Below are 19,041 nucleotides of genomic sequence, written 5' to 3' on the forward strand. Positions count from 1 at the left end.
CGTTCCCGCGGGTCCTGTCACTGGTGTTAATGGAGAAAAGGTCTCCTGCCTCTCGACACCCCCTTACGAGGAAGTTGTAGACTGTGATGAGGTCTCCCCTCAGCCTCCTCTTCTCCAGGCTGAACAGGCCCAGTGACCTCAGCCGTTCCTCGTACGTCTTCCCCTCCAGGCCTTTCACCATCTTCGTAGCCCTCCTCTGGACACTCTCCAACAGTTTCATGTCCTTTTTATACTGTGGTGCCCAGAACTGCACACAGTACTCGAGGTGAGGCCGCACCAGCGCAGAGTAGAGGGGGGCAATCACCTCCCTTGACCTACTAGCGATGCCGTGCTTGATGCACCCCAGGACACGGTTGGCCCTCCTGGCCGCCAGGGCACACTGCTGGCTCGTATTCAACTTGCTGTCTACCACGACCCCCAGATCCCTCTCTTCTAGGCTGCTCTCCAGCGTCTCATCGCCCAGTCTGTACGTGCAGCCAGGGTTTCCCCGTCCCAGGTGCAGGACCCGGCACTTGCTCTTATTGAACTTCATGCGGTTGATGATCGCCCAGCTCTCCAACCGATCCAGATCCCTCTGCAAGGCCTTTCCACCCTCATTTGAGTCCACAACTCCTCCAAGTTTGGTGTCATCAGCAAACTTGCTCAAAATACCTTCTATTCCTACATCCAGATCGTTTATAAAAATATTGAAAAGTACCGGCCCTAAAATGGAGCCTTGAGGGACACCACTGGTGACCGCCCGCCAGCCTGACGCAGCCCCATTTACCATAACCCTTTGGGCCCTGCCCGTTAGCCAATTGCTCACCCATCGTATGATGTTTTTATTTAGCTGTATGGTGGACATTTTGTCCAGTAGGATCCTATGGGAAACCGTGTCAAAAGCCTTGCTGAAGTCCAAAAAAATCACATCAGCTGGTTTCCCTTGGTCCATCATACAGGTGATCTTATCATAAAAGGAAATCAGGTTAGTTAGGCAGGACCTACCCTTCACAAACCCATGCTGGCTGGGACCAATGACTGCTTTGTCCCCCAGGTGCGCCTCAATAAGTTCGAGAACCATCTTCTCCATGATTTTACCAGGCACTGACGTGAGACTGACAGGCCTGTAATTGCTAGGGTCTTCTTTCTGACCCTTCTTGTAAATCGGCACAACATTTGCCAGCTTCCAGTCTACCGGGACCTCTCCAAATTCCCAGGATCGTTGAAAAATAATTGAGAGAGGTTCCGCGATGACGTCCGCCAGCTCTTTCAGCACCCGGGGATGAATCCCATCCGGACCCATGGACTTGTAGGGATCCAGGTGGAGTAGCAAATCCCGCACACGTTCAGGGTCGGTTGGGAGTTTGTCATCCCCACCGTCCCGGTCCTCCAGCTCAGGGCACCCTGGGTCCCGAAGCCCATCATCGGCATTGAAGACAGAGGCAAAGAAGGCGTTAAGCGTCTCTGCTTTGCCTATGTCATTGTCTGTGAGGAGACCTTCCCTATCAAGGAGCGGCCCTATGTATTCTTTAGTTCTCCTTTTTCCATTCACATATCTGAAAAAGCCCTTTTTATTTTCTCTCACAGACACAGCCAGCTTCAACTCTAGGTGTGCTTTGGCCACACGAATTTTCTGCCTACAAACACGAACAGCATCCCTGTATTCTTTCCATGACACCTGGCCCTCCTTCCAGTAGCGAAACACTCTCTGTTTCCGCCTAATCTCCATTAGAATGTTCCTGGTCAGCCACGCCGGCCTCCTGCCCCGCCTGCCTGACTTGCGATATTTAGGAATTGCCTGATCTTGTGCTTCTAGGAGGCATCGTTTAAAGAATGACCAGCACTGGTGGACATTGAGGCCTTCAAGAGCAGTTTCCCAGGGGACCTTGCTGACTAGTTCCCTGAGCAGCCTGAAGTCCGCTTTCCCCATATCTAGGGATGAGGTTTTGGTGGCACTTTTCCTTCTGTCACCGTAAATTTTGAACTCAACCACTTCATGGTCGCTTTGACCAAGGCGGCCACCAATCACCACATCTCCCACCAGACCCTCTCTGTTTTCCAGCAACAGGTCTAGGAGGGCACCTTTCCTAGTTGGCTCCGTTAGCACCTGCACCAAGAAGTTATCATCTAGGTGCTTCATGAACCTCCTGGACTTGCTCGTGTCAGCCGTGTGGCACTCCCAGTTAACGTCTGGCAAGTTGAAGTCCCCCATAAGGACAAGGGGAGTTAATCTCGAGGCCTCTCTTAGTTCTGTAAAGAATAATTTATCGGCGCTATCATCCTGGCCAGGCGGTCTGTAATAGACTCCCACAACGACATCCCCTTTATTCGTTCGTCCCTTGATCCTTACCCAGAGGCTCTCAACTTTGCCATCGCCGACCTGAAGTTCCACACAGTCCAGCCCCTGCTTCACATACATCGCCACCCCACCACCTCGCCTACCCTGCCTGTCCCTCCTGAAGAGCCTGTAACCATCTATCGCAACACCCCAGTCACAGGACTCATCCCACCAGGTTTCGCTTATGCCGATGATGTCGTAGTTGCGGGACTGGGCCAGGACTTCTAGCTCATCCATTTTATTCCTCATACTGCGTGCGTTCGTGTAGAAGCACTTCAGGTGCGTCTCCTTACACTCAGCACCTTGTGGATCTGCCCGAAGGACCTCACTGGCACCCAGCCCCTCTGATTCTAGCGTACCTTCCCTTAGGTCTTCACCGGCGTGCCTGGTTTTAGCCCCTTCCCCCTTCGACTCTAGTTTAAAGCCCTATCTATCAGCCCTGCCAACTCCTGACCAAAGATCCTTACCCCTCTTCGAGAGAGGCACATCCCATCCGGTGCCATCAGGCCCTGTGTAGCATAGACCTTCCCGTGATCAAAGAACCCAAAGTTCTGCCGGTCACACCAGTCTCGAAGCCACGAGTTTATGTGAACAGCACGCCTTTCAGCTTCGATCCCCCCTATCGGAAGGACAGAGGCAAACACAACCTGTGCCCCTGATCCTCTAAGTAGTCGCCCCAAATCCCTAAAGTCTCTTTTGATCGCCTTCGGACTTCTCGTTGCTACTTCACCGCTACCAGCCTGAAAGACCAGTAGCGGGTAGTAGTCAGTGGGCCGTACCAGGCGCTGGACTTTCTTGGCGAAGTCTCTCACCCGAGCCCCAGGGAGGCAACAGACTTCTCTGCGGGTTGGGTCCGGTCGGCATATCGGTCCCTCTGTCCCTTTCAGAAGGGAGCCCCCCATAACAATAGTCCTTCTTTCTTTTTTGAAGGATGATGTGGCAATGCGATGTGTAGATCGCCTTGTCTTAGGCGCCCCCTCCAGCTGGGACAGGTTTTTATCTACTTTGTCATTCAGATTGTCTTGTTCTAGTCCTTCATATCGATTATTTAAGGGTAGATGAGAAGGTGAGGTGGGCAGAGAGAGGGCTCGCCTACCACCCCGAATAGGCACCTGTCTCCATTCCCCCCCATGATCTAGGTCTCCTCCCGTTGCCTGGCAGGAGGAGGGAACCTCCGTTTTCTACATAACAGGAGACGCCTGTGCTGTGGCAGGTTCGTGAGCCTGCCTCAGAGAGGGTAGAGTGCACCTCTACCAGTCAATTTCCATCTCCGATTCCCTGATGCTTCTGAGCCTGTTCACCTCCTCCCGGAGCACCGCTACCTGGCTGAGCAGTTCTTCAACCTGGGCACACCTCCCACAGGCATACCCACCACTGCTGTCGGAGACCGACAGAAGGCTGGGGCACACTCTGCAGCCCAGGACCTGGACGGCTGTGTTTTTCCCGGATCCCTCCGTCTGAGTAGCCACTGTGGTGACCGTGGCTGGAGATGCTGCACGAGATGCGGAGTCCATGGTTTTCTGCCTGGTTGATACCATGGTCAGGTTCTATGCAAGCAGGTTACAAGCACGGAAGGGAGAGGTAGCTGCAACAGAGCGACGATGGGTCCCCGCCCTTCCTGCCCGCGCTCACTGCCTCGCTAACTGCCGTGTCACTCCCTGTTTGCCGGCCCTGTTCGCCGCGCTCCTGGTCGCTCGCGCTCCCTAAGGGCTGCCTTTGAACGGCCGGGGGGAGGAGCTGTCGCTGACGCTGCTGGCTCCGCCTACGCCTCGTCAGCCTCCCTCACGAGGGCTGCTGGTGCCTGGCGGCTCCCTCACATAGGCTCGATGCCCGAAAAATAGCCCTGCCTGTCCCGATCCCGCGCTCCGCTGCAGCACGCGTCTGCCCCGGAGCCGGTCGCCTCGGCAAGATTTTATCAATTAATTTATCAATTAATTACTTACACTTTGAAATGGTGTGAAGGATAGCAGTGTTGGAGCTAATTATCCATATGCTGGTGTACTTGTTTAGGTAGCTTTGATTCCTTTCAGTTTTCACAGATGTTTCAATTATCTGCATTATTTCTCCACTTACCTTTTCTCTACATCACTCGGTGTGACTGTACTTTCCTCCGAATACATACAACAAAAAATGAGCTTGAATAAGAGGAGTCAAAGAAAGTCTAACATATTTCTATTTAGAACACAAGTCATCAACATTTGAATGAAGTCTAAATTTTAAAAGAACCTTCATCATAGCCTCAGCTCCTTATTATCATAGAGGCCAAACATGAAGTCTGTGTCCAAAGTGAAAGTCCAGGGTATTTCAGAATTGTGGAGCTTAGATTGAGGGATTTGCTTCACATTAAAACAAAAAAATAAACGAGAAATAGTCTTTCCATTTAAGAGCTTGCATGTTTATGAGTACTGACCTTTAGCTCAGCAGTTCCTTCAGAAGGAGGCATGTTTTCCATTTTCAGCATAGCATTTCCACATACTGGACTTTTGAACTAGCAGGTCATGGGCAGGCCACTGTTATTGCTGGGGTCTACCGGAATAGGGGAAAAGGGTCCTTCATTTGTTTCCCAGGTGCAGCCAGAAGACAGTCAATTCCCCAAGATACATGTTAGTATTTGCCATTTCTGACCCCAGTATATGTGGGTGTACTTGACTTTTCCAAACCTCTAGCTTCTTTTCAAGGACTGGTAGCCATCTGTCCAGACAAAGCTGATGACTGTTTCATACTAAATCATTTTTCACTCCAGATGTACTGTATTACTGAGACCTGAGATATCATATGATCACTAGGATGAAGGATGACACAATTAATCTATGTAATCCATTCCCTACCATTTCAGCAGGCACACCAGATGCACCATGATGTCTTCAATCCTGATTCATTCCCTCATTCCTTTCTCTGATGCCCTCAATTGCACTCTTTCTTTTGGCCAACAGTTTTGCAGCCTAGGAAACATCTAAAGCTAGAAGTTTTCTTGAATTTCTCCGAGCTTCTAATGTAGTTATTTCCACGAGTTTTGTTCCTCGATAGTGTGAACACAAAAGCAGACAACATAAAATGTAACAGATGCCTGTCATCTGTACGAGAAGCTCTTGACAGTTATCAGTCTAGAAGAGAAGTTGCCCTCATTCAATACCTCCCTAGCACACTTTTAAAGATACTGTTTTACAAGCTATAATATCCCTGCAAGCCTGAAATGCAGCTGAGCATTTCACTATACTTGAGTATTCACTATACTTTGAGCATTCACTATACTTGAGTAGGTCAGATGTCCCTCTGTTGTCTCTGCTCCTGCCAGCCCAGACAGGATTCACTGATGTGATCTGCATCCTAAGTATGGGCACAGCTTGTTCACAGTAACACTGGACATTAACATCCAAACACCTTGCTTCACGTAAGGAAGCGACATTGTCTACTTAAACTGGTCAATCTTTGTGGATTACAGATGAATTCTCTGAGGTCTGATATGTGAATCTCTTGGATTTTGGCTTATATGAAATACTTTCCTTTCTCTCTCTTGTCTCAAGTAAATACCGAGTATATGCCTCTACTTGATCTATGGCAGTGCTATACAATCTTAGATGTAAAAGTATTTACTCCATCATTGCTGGTTAGGTGCAGTGGGTATGCACATACAGGGAAGAACTTCACTAGGTCTTGCTTTAGTAAGTTACAAAATCTGTCATCATGAGTTTGTATAAAATATGATATGCAGTGATTGTGTTAATGTACTGAAATCTGAGCTCTCATGCATGAAATAATGATGGCTTTATAATACTTCATAACAGGTCTAATTACTCTTTGACCGCTGTCTTGGTGGAGAGGGGTATAAAACTTAGTTCTCAGTTGGAGGGTACAGAGAAATCGTTGTATTCATTTTGTGAAGTTAAACACATTACCAACCAAATTTAGTATCCCTAGATATAGATATCTACCTGTTTACTATCAAGAGCACATTCCAGTATTAAAGGATACTGTTTCCACAAATAATTTATTAAAATTATTGGACTGTTTGGACCTTTCTTTTGCTAACGTCTTGTGTCAGATAACAAAAATAATGCAGCCACATATTTTTTGTATGTGCTCTCACTATTACAGATCCTGGAACTCTCAAAAGTGAATTTTGGCATCAGTTTCTCTGTTGTTTCCTGTGTCTGGCTAGGATGAGTGAGTTCTGACAACACAATAGTTACTGAGTCTACTCTATTGCCTGCATTTGCACAGATTTATTTATATATATATATATATATTTTTTTTTTTGTTGGGGGGAAGGGGGAGTTTAATCAGGATTTTTAAGACTTCCTTTCTACTTGCTATACTTTCTATTTTGAATGAGTTAATATTCTTAATAATTGCTTATATTATTTCAAAGAGAACGTTTGAAGGAGATAGGAAGATAGTTATATTTATTTCTGCAAATTATCGCCTGTGAGCCTTTAGGTGCTGAAATACAGCAAGTCAACAAAGCCCTCTGAACTGTACTGATAATACCTAAAATCATATTGATGAGTATTGAAGAGACAGTAGAATGTTTACTCATTAAGGGTATTTGAGATGAGATTAGCAGGAAGATTGTAACAGAATTTGTTTACTGGTTGCACATGTAGAAAGCAAGATAAAAAATGTGAAAAAAGACAGGAGTGGCTATGTGAAATATAGTGAGCGCAGTATGGGGTTTGCTTGAAGTTCACTTGGTCATTAAAAAGGATGACCATGATGACTGTGTGCAGCTTTTGAAAGGGACACAACCACAACAACATGTAATAGCAAACCCCAGCGTATTGGCCTCCTTCCACATTCCCAGTGGTGGCATTCTGATGTGGGTGAATTCGGAGGGCTGGCTGACCACATTTCATTCTTTTCCCACTGATAAGCACTGTACATCTATAAATGTGTGTTCCTCTTCTGTTAAACTTTTGCCTGACTTCACAGTGAAGACAATGTGTGTGCAAATGTGTCAAACTTCTCTTTCTCCGTTATCACTTCTATTCATTTGGATGTGATCACTGATCCATCTTTTCCAGCATTTGGTGAAAGAGTCTATGTGCCAAAGAAAAAGTGAAGTTTTGCATCCAGAATTCAACATTCTGATATGACACAAAGAAAAAAGCTCCTGAGCTGGATGGGAATTCAATTGAGTTTTTTTTTTTTTTTTTTTTTTGTACTGTTATGATCACAAGTACTTCAAACTTCTCTCAACCGATCTCTTCTTTTATGCACATTTACTTTTGGTTTCAAGACCACTCACCATCTAAAAGCAGAACCTCGTACCTTCCATGTGCTCCACCAAAATGTTTTCATTGTCCTGATATTATTACCACATCCAATATTTATATGCAATATACTTTGATACTTTGCACTTGGATGCTCCTCTTCCTTTCACAGACATCTAATCTATCGTCTATCCTTTGGTAACCCAGTCATGTAGCTGGATCTCTGATTGCATCTCCATTGCTTGGAAGAGAAAAGATTTGCACAAATAAAGACTCACTTTCAGTGATTTTCTTTGCAGCCTGTCTGTTAATCATCAGTTCCTGACATAGAGCATGCCCCATTTCTCTGGTGCATTTTCACATTCCTATCTTTACTTGGACATTATTGTAGTTCTACCTGAGCTAGAGATTTCTATAACATTGAAATCTTGAGAAATCCTTGCAGGATTCCTCCTACTTCTCTGAATAATGCTGTACTTTATCTTTAGCTCTCAGAGAGCTGTGCTGACTGTGAAGACTGTGGTAAATACAGAAAATGAAATCAAACACCCTGGATTCTGGTCCTGGGCTGTGGCTCCAAGTTAACCATTCTAGGTTTAAACATGTTTTTAATATGAGCTGGTAAACTGTTCAGGTGTTTCATCTTAACTTCTGTTTAGATGAACCAAAGACCCTTTAAGGCAGGGGAGTTGCATTCATTTTACCATTTAAGTTTGGTTTGTAGTTCTTAATGATTTCAAAAGGTATTCTCATCTGATTTTCATCTTGCTTTTAACTATGAGATACTCTGAGCAATACAGATGCAATTTAATCAAACAAAAGAGTGCTGCTCTCAGCATGATCAGCTTACATAGGGGAAGAGCTATAGTTCATACCTTAATGCCCCCACATGAGGGCACAACACTCTTGTGCAAGATGTTGCAAGAAATGCTTGTTTTCAACCTGTATCAACGTGTAACCGATTGCAATGCAGCACTTGGTGCAGACTGCTTAGCTGCACCATGGAAGCTGGAAATGTCGCATAACAGAGGGCATTTTATGAGACAGGAATGAGCAGGTTAAGCTGAAGATTCTTGCTTTGTGAGCCACGATTGAATGCTGTTTGTATGCATTGTGAGAGTCTGTAGAAAAATATGCATTACCATTCAAGATCTGATTTGTCCTCCGTCTAATCTGATCTCCTTAAATGTGGAGTGAGCAGCTAAAGGGGAAAGCTACAAATACCCTTCTGCCTGAAGCCTGAAAATATGCACCAACCCATGACAACAAGTTACACCATCATTTGTGGAAAGAACTTTTCTTCTCAGTTCTGAATGTTTTGCTTTCCAGAATTTTTCCAGAATTTGTCTTTTTAATGTATAGTTCCATTTTTGGGGGGATTCTTTACTCAATCCTTTCTCCAGACTTGCATATATTCTTTTATCTGCCTTTGAAACCGCCGTAAATCTGAAATACTTTTTCTGAAATGGGCTAGGAGAACCAATACACTTACCACAGGTTATAGGTGATCATTGTATTTTTTAATGTACTTTGAATTCTTGGCTTGCTTTTTTCTTGAGAATACAGAAGTTATGTCGGTGTTAGTTTTTGTTCAGGAAAACTGTGGCTAAAAATGTTTTCCAACAATAGAGCTGTCTGAGATGAAGGGAATTGGATACTGACTATTGACTTGGGAAGAAACAAATATCTGCCATGCTCTTTCACAAAATCTGTTTGGGGGTCCCATATATAACTTAAATAATAAATATTATTTATTGTTATGCATACATTATGTCTATTATTGATATCAGTATTGTATCTGCACTTTGCTAGGAAACTGACCTCAAAACCTCTGTTGTGCTAGGCATGGGGATAATGTTAGAGACAAAATAAAATTTAAGGAGGGACCATAATACCTTTATTTGTGTAGCCCCAAAGCCCAATAAATACAGGATTCCCATCACTAGAACAACCTGCAGGCTCTGTATTAACTCTACGAGACCTCAGGACTTACTAGAATTTGAATTTCTCTTGGCTTGCCTGGGGCTTTGTTTTATTCTTTTTAACTTAACAGCAATTCTTCTAATGTCCAGGTGGCCATCACCTTATTTATTTTAGTTCTGCTTGTCTCTGCGCAGTCATGTTCTATTGCCACAATTTTATACAGCTAGTGGTAACCTGTAGTTATTCTGTGCAGAATGCAAAGCTTATGACCCTACCATAGTGATGCAATGCAAGGCAATACTGGCCTGGTGTGATAGCAGAGGCCTTGAAAATGCAGACATGGGATGTAGCATAGAGGTGTACGTGTGGCGTGATATGAGGGAGGGAACAGGTAACAGCAGAACTGAAGACCCCAGGGCTATAAACAATTAGACTTTTGTTGAGCTGAGAGTATCTTCTTCTGACTGCACAGACTGGTAGGTGAGTTACATGCTATTGCCTAGCTATCCACATTCTGCTAACATAGCTTCAGAACATATTTTTTCTTTCCATACTTAACAAATTTGGTACAAGTACATCAAAAATGGTCTATAACAAGTGGGCTGAGTTTCAGCAGCAGCATACACTTGCTGATGCACCTCAACCTGCTTAATCAGAATACAAGTTACATCTCCAATTGTAAGCTGAGAGTGCTCTTTTTAGTCAAAAAAAACCCTGATGCTTAACCCTAAGGATCACATGCCCATAGTATTTTTCATATGATACAGTATTTCATCTATATGAATGTTTCTGTCTTTGTCCCTGTGTTTCTCCACAATGGCAAGGTCCTGATCATCTTATTTTCACATGGACAGCACATCTGGAATCCTTTGCTTGGATGAAATTGCTGAGCAAGTGTGAATTATTACCAATGCTGTTTTGAATTCTTGGCTTTCTCATTGTGGACTAGCAGGACATGTTGACATGCAGTAGTTTCTTTTTTCTTCAGAGACAGTGCCTTCTGATGAGAGCTGATGTCAACTGGTGTAAAGTTTGTGTTCGGTGGTGCTGTTGAGAATTAAGTGAACTACATAGAGCACATTACTTGTTCATCTACAAAGCATAAAATCCAAATCTCAGACAGCTGTTGCTTTTGTGGTTGAGAGTGTAGCCTGGGAATAAGAGGTCTAGGGTCACTTCCCACATCAAATGTATAAACTGCAGAATGTGAATTTTGTCACATTTTTTCCTACATTGATGTCCTCTATACTAATGTGCTGATTTACATATACAACAGTGTATATAACTGCTAATTTTATGTTGGAAATATGGACAGCACATGGCTATGTGGAATCAGAAGGCTCAGTTCTGCCAAATGGAAAATGTTTGCAGAATGAGTCCAAAACTTCAGCAGAGTAGGTTCCCTTATTGGGAAATATTTGCTTTCAAGATATCATTGTCTGCTTCTAGGCTACTAGAAATCTAAGTGGTTCAAAATGGAAATTCTCCAGCATTCGACCCCCCAAGAGTCTGGTGTTCTTCCATAATTCTTAGTGGGCCTAAAAAACCTATGCATTTCCTTGTCATGCTTGATTACAAATACTGGCCAGGTTAACTTGATAGACCCCAATTAAGTAAAGAATAATTTGGACAAGTGAAACTCAGAGTAGAATTAGCCAAAAAGAAAGAAAAAGAAAAGAAAAGAAGAAGAAAAACACAAACATCTAAGCAGGCAAGCCTAAGAAATGTCAAAATCTAGGTCTCATCAGCATTTAGAAAATCAGGTACAGTTTGACAAATGCAGTACTAAAACAATAGCAACTGTAAGGTAACCTACCATTTATTCATGACTTCGGCTGTTTAGTTCTGACATTAGTGTGCCATCTTGCTGCAGCCACATAACAGTGAATTCAGTACTGGAGAATTATGTAGTTCTTTTATAAATATTTATCATGCCAGAAGTAGTAAAGTGTAGCAAAATGCAAGGTCTAGTGTTCTTCCATTCCTTATATTTGAGAGTCTTGCTCTGTTATTTACATTAGTCTTCAGTAAAATATTTTCAATAATATCTCTTTAGATGCAGAAGTGAAGCTTTTATTGTATCATATGTTCGTGGTGAGTTACCAACGACGATCATATTTCGCTTGTAGTCTGATAGAATGTGTGTTAATCTAATATCTGTGGGCACACATTGCAATTTAGTGCAAAATAATAGAAGACAGAAGATTCAGATTTGCATTTCTGCCCAATTGTGAGGGGTTTATTTTTGGGAAAGTGCTTTTCCCAAGAGCTAACTCTGAAAAATCTCATTCTGTTGTTTTGTGCCTGAAAACAGAGAAAGGAGAAATGTACACATGAAGAGTGGGTGAATAGTTGAGGTATAAAACACCGCCAGATCTTGCTGGTCCCTCATGTAGGCTTAGCTTCATCACAAGGCAAACTGCTTGGCAAACTAGGTCTGCTGCTGTCTGCAGGAGATCCTGTCCTTTTTTCCCATCCTGGGCTCTTCAGAAGACCCCTAGTATTCACAGAACCAGATGCCTGCAAGGGGAAAAACATAGGTTCAGCAAACTGTTGTTACCTTCCTACTACTGTGTGGTCTTCTGGAGGGGCATCTGGGCTACCCACCCTTGCCATGCTGATCTGCAGGACCCCTCATGTCTCCTGCTCCCAACAGGGCCACTGGGTAGGCACAGGCCTCTGCCTTGTGTACGTCTGTCAGGATACAGGACCAAGTGCTTGTGGCAAAGAGCCTGTCTGACACAGGCAGGGGACTGCACAGAACCTCTGCTCTGGAACACTTTTGGAGCTTAGTGTTGGAAGAGACCCCCTCCACACCGTGTGTGTGCAGGTGAGCTGTAATGGGATACTACCTGATGATGTTAATGAAGTGTCATTAATTCCTTATTTGCAAAGTGCTACTGCAGGGCTGTGGTGAACAAGGTGGTATAGCTATTTCCCCCACCCTATTTGAGTGAATTCTGTCATAAAAAGCTAACATAAGGGCCTCATCAACACATTCCAAAGTCAAGCTTAAGACTAGCTTGCTGTGTTAGAGACTTTAAGACAGCAGTGGGAAGAAAGTGCACTTAAGGGAAGTGTGAAGCCAACAGATTTGAAGCAGAAAGAATAGGCAGATCATTTTCCCTTGGAGGATGAGGAATAATTCATAGGAATGCTAAAAGACCACAAGTGTGGCCAGAAAGTGTCAGTGCAGCTTGTGCTTGGAAGGTTTTTGTCACAAAGTGCATTTCAAGAATGTCATGTGGACAAGCAAGAGTAAGCAGACATTGACTGACCCTAGGTTGCTCAACATCTGATTTAACAGTGATTTTGCTAAGTATAGAAGCTCTTTTAAATAAATAACTCAAATCTGGACTAGATGGAGCACTGGAAAGCATACGTTCAGAAGGGAACACTCTGACTTTGACAGGAATGATGTATGAGACATAAAACCAGAGGCCTCCTCTCACTGTGAGTCCCATAGGCTTATTCCTAAAGTCCTTAATCAGCAAAGTTCACATTGACTCCAGCAGGTTTAAATCAAACTGGAAAGGGACATAAACTGTTATGTCTCTGGGAAGAAATCACATGGTGAGATCCAAAGTCTGTCTTTGACAGGATAAGCCTTCCGCACGCTGCTCTGGCCTGGCCACAGCACGGAAAGAAGGAGGTCACCAGTGCTGGATAATCCATGCTGGTATTTTAGTTCCAGTCAGGAGTGAGCTTCTGCAGAAAATCAGCTAGTCCTCAGTGTCCTCATTTTGGTGCACATTATGGAGCAGTCTTGCAGTACCTTGTCTGAGCTCCTTTCACAAAGAGAGAGGATCTCCGGCTCCTCTGGCAGAGCACTGGACTGGAGCTCGTCTAGGGTAAACCCACCCTAAGGTGTCTGTATGGTGGATGCTGGGCCTTCAAAGCTTTTTTTGCTCCTATTAAGTCGCACTAATTGCCAGTCTACAGATACACAAATATTTTCTGTTTCACCCTTTGCTTGAAGCCACAACTGAGCCTGGTTATGGCTAGACTGCCTTTTTGTTGTTGTTGTTGTTGTTGTTATGTGTGGGAGAAGCATCCAGCATTGAGAGATCTTGATTCTGTAACGGGACTTATTTTTGCTCTTGTGAACACCTGTAATAGTAGCAATTGGTAGAGAATAATACTGAATCTGCTTCAAGAAATGATAACTCCATAGTTTCAGCTCTGCAAAGTCTCTGAAAAGTGTCTGAGTTTTAACAAATCTGGCCTTGTCATGTCTAGGCTAGAAGTCGCAACAGTAGCTCAGCTTTAATGTTATACAGTTCTGCATGGCCTAAAGGATTTTGTATAAAAAGCAATGCAGGAAACGCTGAAGACAAGTAGCAACAATCCTATAATGAAAAACACAAACTGGTTTTATACACAGCCCTCTTTCATTCATGAAGAAAACAAAAAATGTCACTTACCTACCATTCCTTTCAGTAACACAACTTTTGTAAAACACCTGCAGCCTGGTAAATAATATGTTGCTCAGACAGAGTACAGACTTCTAAATAGGTAACTGCTTTGGATTTAGACACAGTATTAATTAAGAAATTTGGTGAGCCCCTAAAATAAGTGTGATATGTTTTAGACGATTTCCATGTTTCTAAGATTTACTCTCATTGAAAAAAATAGAATGCATGTGACTTTGATTTTGTTTTGTCTAATTTAAGGGAGTAAGCATATATTAATCAACACTAATTTTAAGAATTTTTAGCTTCAGAAGTAACTTTACCTCAGGGTTCCATACTGAGAAATTTATTGTTTACCATGTCAATAGACCTGTATTGACTCAAATCCATAGATAGGTAGGAGGATGCCATGTTTTTTGTTGTTTTGAAAAAGTCATTCCAGGATAGCTTCACTGATCTCTAGGAGTTATGGCACTTCTATGTGCCACTGCAAGTAGCAGTAGAAATTGACCCTTTCCTGGGAGAGCATACAGTGACATCTAGTGTATACAGCTATATAAGTGAAAACAGACTGGAAAGCACCACAGCTTTAGGAGTGGTCATCTGGCTTCATACGAGACTATCTCCAGAACTAATATACTTACAGTGATGTAGAGGTTTTAGAAGCTTCAGCTGGCAGAAACAGCGATGCCTTCAAAGTCAGCACCAGCAGTCAACAACTTACATAACTGCTTTGGGAAGTAACAAATGATGTTTTCCATATTTTAGGTGCTGTCCTCCAGAAAATCTCCACTAGAGCCAAAGGGTGGATTGTTCTGTTCGCCCGTCTGTTGATTCTCTTGTTTACATGGCAGCCTTCATTCCCCCACCCTGACACCTTAAATGTGCTGCAGTATAGCTTCTCCTTTCAGATGTGCCCACTCACCAGCAGCAAGGCCTGTGCTGGTGCATCACATTGTTGATCTACGGGAGCTGATGGAACTACTTTAATCTGAAGGCTCTGGCTTACTACAGAAGTGGCTTTTTCAGAAAAGGAAGGATTCTGTGAAGTACTGAAAGAACAGCAAATAGCAAAAATGTGATGAAATTATTCATATCATTATTTTCATCTTTAGAGCTGTTCTGTAAGTTTTCAGGAGCCTGATCATAGAAGGTGTCTATTTGTTTATCAAGGTACAAACATCTGCTCTCAGCATGTATGCTCAGACTTTCATAGGAGATACTTCCTTGGTATTGTTTCTGCTGATCTCAGAACAAGTGCAGCTAGTTATGGCAGGAGGACATCGAGATCATTATGGTTCATGTCTCTATTTTCCTGCATGTGTGTCATTTAAAGCCAGAGCACTGCTGTCCAAGTATGAGTTCATGGAGGAGTGAATAGAGACTCCCAAACTGTCACTTATCTACTCAAGTGAGCTCAATAAGTGTGCAAAGTAGGACAATAAATTGATGAGAAATGGAACAAAAGGAACATTAAATGGAGTTTCCAGTCCAGTACAATATGGAGTACTTGACTGTATTTCAGATTAATTTTTTTTATTTTCTTCATCCAGGTGAACATGTTTTTCTTAGGCTGTTTTTGTTGGCTTTGCTGACTTTTTGTGACTGCAGGCTATGGAATAAGACAGAAACAACCCATTCTTTGTGCAGGGTGTGATTTTGGACTTGGTATAATCAAAGCTATAGCATTCATTGCAATGGTCACTTATCCACTGTTTTATAGTTGTACCCTGCAGCCAGGTTATAGAAGGTATTTTCAGTCAGCTATCTAAAATGACCTGTGAGGCACTAAATCCCCTGTTATTTTTTTCCCTTGCAGATGTCACCATTGTCCACATCTGCCCACCAGGCCCTATGACAAGAGCGAGAAGCCATGTGTGCTATCGGAGTACATGGAGAAATACCCCCTTTAACCCTGCACACTTCCCAGAGACTCATTCAAACCAAAGGATGAGTACAAGATGGCACAGATACCCATGGAAGGCATCTCAACTGCAAAGTACGAAAAGGAGTGAATGAGAATGAGGGTTGTGTTTTAGAGAATGTGTGTTTTAGAGATGGGCAATAGAAAAAACAAAAATGATTGCTTTCCACAAGGGGAACCCGAAGACAACAACTCTGGGGTTATACAAGCACTGGTGAGGAGTGATGGATGTCTGAGGCCAGTTGTTGCAGTGGAGGGAAGCGGTTATTTTTCTTGCACTTCCAGGAGGCTGAGATGTGATCTGATTGAAGAAAACACAGGCCACAGCAGCATGGTTATGGCCCTGGTGTTTGCTTGCTTCCTGTTTTGGGAAGGCTTCTGGGAAAGAAGCTGAAATATTGCCTGGGAAACTACGGATGATATCTGGGGAGTATTTTTCTTTTGTTCTGCGCTTTGTGTGGCACTTTGTACACTGTAACACGAGTGACTGGTTTGTGAGGAGGTATGAATATGGTAAAGCTTGATGACTGGAAGGGGGGTGTGGGTGTGCTCCTCAGGGTAGTCCCTGTGTAGTGCTGGGCAGTTTTTCTTCTCGGCTATGCTGCAGCCCAGTGCTGGTGTTCAGCAGAAATCCTCACACTTGCACTGTTGCCTGATATTTGCTTTCTTTGTGCTCAGAGGCACAGTCACAAACAACCTCACACTTGCCTTTGCTGAGCTGAGTAAGAGACCAAGGAGATGCCAATGGCTATTAATAAACTCTTAACACCATCTGTATGTCCTTATCCTGACAAGCTTTATGAACTCCTTCCCCTCTCTATGCCTTTTTAAGAGTTGTCAAACTAAAACACAAATGTTGCCGTTGAAGGCCAAAATGCCTGACTTTCACTCATATTAGGGATGCCTCTCTCTATGTTAAAGGTTTCAGCAGGGACTGAGAGGGCTTTGATGAGACATTCTCACACGTCACTTCTATGTGTGCCTCCCACCTAGAGCCGAAGCAGCTAGATGTCCATGTGTCTGCCCATAAATCCTGGGCTCATTTGTGTCCTCTTAAGGACAGTAAGGAGGTGCAGCCACTATGTGGGTTCTGTCAAGGAGTCCTAGAAACTTCTTGGTCAACCAGAAAAACTACCCTTGCTTGGACAAGGATGGTTATTCCTATAATAACTATTACTCCTGAAGTTTAGTGAAAAGTTTCTGAAAAGAAGAAACTAATTCTACTTGCTTCTTCAGAGCATGCACTTTATCAAACAACTAAAAATCACCTACCCTTGTAAGAGCAGAAAACAGAGCTTGAGCTGCTAGCCATTGGATTGCAAATCTTGCTGTCCTCTGGGCAGCACTCACAAGAAAAGACATCCACCTGGAAAGTGCCAAGGCCTAGTGTAAAGGTGTCACCATATGTTAGACTTCTGCTAGGATCTCTACTTCTGTGTGATTAAACTCCTCTCAGGCAGAGTGAATTGATGGAGTGAACCCTCTGCTGAGCATCAGATGTTGCAGGTAAGCAATAAGCCTCCTGGACAAAGTTCAGGAGTTGTAGGCAGTACCACTTTTCACAGTGTCTTGGATGCAGGTTGCCACTGACTTACCAGCCCATCAATCTGTCCGCTGTTGTCTCCACTACAGGTTCTGTTGCAATGCAATAGACAGAGTGAGAGAAAGTGCTCTTGCTGCCAAGAAATGCTTGATCACACTGGTGAAGAATCACCTGCCTGTGATCAGTTACATGCCCCAGTACAGGCTCAGCTGCTTCAAAATTGGGTTTTATTGTGCTCTGAGAGTGGCTTGGGAAAGATCATCTCTGTTATTGAACCCTCCCTGCTACTGAGGCTGCTGCATGCCTATTTTATTGCTGCTTGCCTTTTCTTGGCCCCTTAAAAAAGGATACCAAGTGGCTACAACTTGTGTGACATCTACATAAGGAATTCTTGATGCCCTTGGAATTATTTACTTTTGCATTTCTGTTTTTACCCCATACTTAAAAATTTGCAGTGTGAATGTTCCTTCCCTCTGCCACACAGTCTTTTGAGAATCTTGTTTATTTCCTAAATTATGTGACTAATACATTAAATTCAGAGCCTCAGAAAATGTACTGTTAATATTAGAATAGCTCCAGTACTGACCGTTTCTCCTGCCCAGCTGCCAAAGGTGTAAACAAATCGGCATACCATTGAAATATTATTCTGACACTAGAAACTGAATTCTCTGGTGCCAGGCAGCAGGCTGTCTGTCCTATACAAGAGGATGTGTGTGGTGACATAGGTTCAGGTCAGTGAATGTCAGACGGTGATGTAATTTTCTTCTCCATCTTGTTTCTGTGATGTTTTGTTACGTAACACTACCCCAGTATCTTAACATAGTTATTTTACAACGGTACATGAGAAAAAGCTGCCTGTCTGACCACACTGATGTTTCGTTTCTCAGTTGGTGTCTAGCAGGAAAAATGTTTTGTTCTCTCTCCATCCGGGGCTAAACAGCTGTGCAATGCATTGTCTGGGAAGGCTGTTCCCTCTGTCATGCCTAGATAGCCTGCTGTAATTATTGGGCTTTATAAAAGAAGTTACGTCTTCTGGTATAACTTCCCTGGATAACAGACATAGCTTTGAGGAAGGCCATTAACCTTGCTCGGTGGAGAGAAGGGGCAATCTGTCCTGCCTGAGTTTGTCCAGAGCTGCCTAAGTTCCTTTTTCAGAATCTGGATTTCCAAAAGTGAAGGGCTAGTGTGTTTCATTAATGCTTGTATCCTATCCAAACTTGCTTAGGTTGTGAAGGTAAGAGGAAGTAATAATTTCTGCGTATGTCCAGAAGGAGCATAATTTTGTCCTTTAGAAAAAAGACATAATGAAATTATTATTCACAGGAGAGATTACATAGCTCATGAAGTGTTGCCATTGAAACTTAAAGTACCTGAAAAGCATGTCAAGAGTGATGAGAGCATGGATTTGACCTCCATTTATAGACAAGATTATAACCCCCACCCTATCTGTCAAGTACTTCCTTGCCTCCCCCGTGAGACGAGAGACATCTCTGGTGCCAAGATGGACACAAAATCCACTTATGAAGGTATGTGTCCTTGGTTCTCATTTCAGGACTATTCCAGCAGTATTACCTTTAGGCTATACTGACTATACTCTTGGTGTACTGCATGGTTGGCACACACGGTCAGTGGATCAGACACATCTAAAATGTGCAGAATTCAATAGGTCTGAGCAGGTCATGAAGCATGGGACCAGTTTTGTGTGTGCTGCA

The 19,041-nt window shown here is 43.4% G+C and overlaps 1 long non-coding RNA gene across 1 annotated transcript in view; it reads left to right on the forward strand.

Annotated features, from left to right (window-relative positions):
* LOC136788694 (uncharacterized) overlaps nt 1-19,041 on the forward strand; it is a 47,036-nt gene extending 27,995 nt beyond the window's left edge. Inside the window, exons 2-3 of the long non-coding RNA XR_010827330.1 lie at nt 15,682-15,861; nt 18,653-19,041. This is a non-coding gene — a long non-coding RNA (uncharacterized lncRNA). The remainder of the gene's footprint in view (nt 1-15,681; nt 15,862-18,652) is intronic.

The sequence above is a fragment of the Anser cygnoides genome, chromosome W, assembly GCF_040182565.1.
Source record: "Anser cygnoides isolate HZ-2024a breed goose chromosome W, Taihu_goose_T2T_genome, whole genome shotgun sequence".
In the NCBI taxonomy this organism is placed as follows: Eukaryota; Metazoa; Chordata; class Aves; order Anseriformes; family Anatidae; genus Anser; species Anser cygnoides.